The following is a 3,528-nucleotide window of genomic DNA, read 5'->3' on the forward strand; positions in this document are numbered from 1 at the left end:
CGGGGTGGGGTGAGGGCGTCAGGGCGGGCGCCCCACCCTGCCTCACCTCACGGGCCACCCCCTGTCCGGGTGCTGGAGCCGTTACAGCTCTGCTGTGCCCACACATCAGCACTGGTGCATGGCAGTGAGTTGGCACCCACTGCACCCCTGGGCCAGTTGCAGGCCAGCTCTGGACAGAGCCTGTGTGGTGATGTGCGGCTGATGCAGGCCGACAGGTAACAGCCCACATCCCGAAGCCTGCCCACCCACCCACCGCTCCCAGCTACCCTGGACTTACTCTCAGACGGCCCTTTACCCCAGGGCACGGAGGCCGGAGCAGATCAGGAGAACCCCCCAAATCCCAGCCGTAGGGTTCGGCCAGGTAAGCGGGAGATGTTGGAGGGAGTGGGGACCACTCCGTCCTCCTCCTGCCTCATGGTCCCGCTCCCCACCCCCAGCGGAGCAGCTTGTGGCCACTGGGGCTGGTAACAGGTGGACCCCGAGGAGCGGCTGCCACCCCGGGGTGAGCCCGACCGCACCTATGAGAGCAGCTCCCACACCCTCATGGCCAAGTGAGAGAGAGACCCCTCCCACACGCCTGCCTGGCTGTGCAGCAGAGCTCGGGGAAGAGTCCAGCTCTCCTCTCCCCTTACAGGGAAAGCCCCCTTGTCTCAGACCCACACTCTCTCCCCCTCCCCGTTTCTCCAGCCTCCTGTGGAGGGGCCACCCCGTGACCATGACCGTGACCGTGACTGTGTGGCAGCTAAAGGCACCTGGAGCCCAGCCTGACGTGCTGTTGCCTGACCTTCAGCACTGCAGGTACGTCACCCCAGCCTTCCCGCCAGGCCAGCCCAGTCCTGCAGAGCAGTCTCCTGCCTGCCCTCCCGACTCAAGTGTTTCGGAAACAGAAGCGCAGGGAGTGTGGCAGTGGCCGCGGTTACAGTCTTCACCTCTGGGCCAGCGCTTGGCATGAAGCCCTCCTACTGGTGTGACCCCTCCCCACGGGCAAGTGGGTACCCAGTTCTGTGCACTGTCTTGTAGGCCTCTGAGAGGAGGCGGGCGTAGGGAGGGATACCACAGACAGGGTGCTGGTTCTACCACTGCCAGGCTGTGTGACCCGGGGTCTCGGTTTCCCCTCCGTCTGGTGGCTGAGGCAGATCGTCAGCCCCTGGTGCGTGGTGATCTGTGCCCGAGGGCAGCCCCCTGCCCCGTGTGGGTTGGGGCCTCCTCATGAGTGGCCTGCTCTCCGCCTGCCCAGAGCCCTGCACCACCCCAGCCTGTTGCTGCTGACGGCACTGAGCCCCTCGGCCGACCCGTCGGGGCTGTGCCTTCTCTTCGAACCCGTGTGGCTGGGACCAAGAGAGGGGGCCCCTGCCCTGTGCCGGCCTGCTGCCTGGCCACTTGCCACTGCAGGTGCTGGAGGCCCTGCTGTTCCTGCAGGCCCGCTGGCGTGCTCCTGGAGGCCTCAGCTCCCATGCTGTGCAGCTGATGCGGCCAGGCCTGGCCAAGGTGGGCAGCCTGGAGCACGGGCACCCGCTGCACCAACTCTGGCTGCGGCCTAGGTGAGCGCCTGCCTCACTTGCCTGCTCCTGCGTCCCTGTCCGGCGGCCACTGGCTCACCAGGTTCCTTGGCCTCCACAGGCCACAGCAGGGCTACCCGTGGGGAGGCCCAGGCCCAGGCCCAGGGCTGCCCCCACCTCCCGAACTGTACCCGTGGTTGCCACTTGAGCTCATCTGCGGTAACACGCCTGCCGCCACCTCAGACCTCTACAGCTTCTGCATCCTGGCCCAGGAGGTCTTCACTGGTCAGCGAGTGACCCCGCTCCCTGCCCCAGTGAGGCCCCCACCCGTTTGGGTCCCCCAGTCATGCTTCCTCACAAGAGAGCTTCCCTGGGCTGGAAGAGAAGGGCCTGAACTGGAGGCCGGTGAAGGCTGAACTGGAGGCCGGTGAGAGCCCAGCTCTGGACCCCCTGGTGCCAGCCCCCTACCAGGCCCTGGTTCGGGCTGGGCTGGGTCTAGGGCCTGCTGACCACTGGGGCAGCCTGCAGAGTACACAATACCTGCTGAGGAAGGCCATGGCTCAGGTATAGGGCAGGTCGGCCAGGGTGGGTGGTAGCCCTGGAACCTCAGGCAGGGCCCGTGTCCCACACCCAGCCTCCTCTCCACAGGACTCAGCCTCTGAGGTGAGCTCCCCAATGGATTGGACCACACTGTGCCCTTCACCCCAGGGGTCTCCACCAGGTTAGAGGGCAAGGAGGGGATGGTAGCAGGTGCTAAGCACAGGTCAGCTGTGACCCCACCCCATTCCAACCAACTGGTCTGTTCCCCCAGAGCCAAGACTGCACTCAGGCCTGTGCCCCCTGTGATGTCCCCAGGCCCCTCCTCATCCCAGGTAGGAGCCAGGACAGGCATGTGGAGGACCAAGGGAGCTGTGGGGCACCTGGGCAACCATGCCAGCTCTCTGCCGTCGCTCTCTGCAGGTCATGGGCCACAGCAAAGTCCAGAGGGGTGCAGCCTGGGACTTGGGCAGCAGCTTGACTCTAGGCAGCAGCTCGAGTCCCAGCCCTAGCCTCTGCCCAGGGCACAGCCCCACAGCCAGCGTCAGCCTGGACCGCTGCCTGGAGCCCAGATCAACAGTATGGATACCCTGAGCCCTGTGCCACCAACCACTTGCTCACCTGTGACCCCTCCCTCCAGTTGTCACCAACCCCAATTTCCCTGGCTGCCTCTCCTCTGACCAGGGACCCGCTGGGACCCCCAACTGTCCACTCGATGACCTGTGACCCCCAACCAACCCTGCTTCCCCCAGGGCCCTGCCCTGTACTCCAGCCTTCAGGACTCAGCCTCCCTGCTGGGGACTCAGAGCTCTGAGGAGCAGTTTGAGAGGAAGTTCTCAGCCAAGATCCAAGCCCTGCAGGGGCCGTGGTGGCACACACACAGGGCTGCCCTGCTGACCCCCAGCCCTGTGAGCCCACCCCCTGCCTACTGACCCACAGGGAGGCTTCCCACACCCTGGAGACTGCTGGCAGGGAAGGCCACGAGGGCAGGTGAAGCAGAGGACCCTGAGCCCAGCCCCTGCCCCACCCCACCCTCCCAGGGCCATCCTGAGCTCCGTGGCCACCGGGTGGCAGCTCTAGTCTTTTACTCCTGCAGGCGCCCAGCCCTGAGCTGATCAGAGGAAGTCTCTTCTCCAGCCTGCAGAAGTGAGAAATGGGGCACTGGGAGGGAGGCCACAGGCCCCTTCCTCATCCCTGAGATAACTCTCACCTGCCCGCCACCAACCCTGCCCCCCACCCCCAGGATGAATCTGCTGGAGATCATAGCAGAGCTACAAGGTGGATGCCAACTTGAAGACAGGCCCAGGCTCAATCCCACTCCTGACACAAACTGTTAGGACACCCATGGCCCCTTCTCTGCCGATATTGCCCCTCAGAGTCTCCCAGGAGTGACTCGCCACTTAGCACCTGCTGAAATGATAAAATGAGAAAGCAACCCATCTGTTACTGCCTCTTTATTCACTGAGCCTGGTCCCAGCATGACACTAGCAGC

Source organism: Lagenorhynchus albirostris, chromosome 19, assembly GCF_949774975.1.
Source record: "Lagenorhynchus albirostris chromosome 19, mLagAlb1.1, whole genome shotgun sequence".
NCBI classification, from domain to species: Eukaryota; Metazoa; Chordata; class Mammalia; order Artiodactyla; family Delphinidae; genus Lagenorhynchus; species Lagenorhynchus albirostris.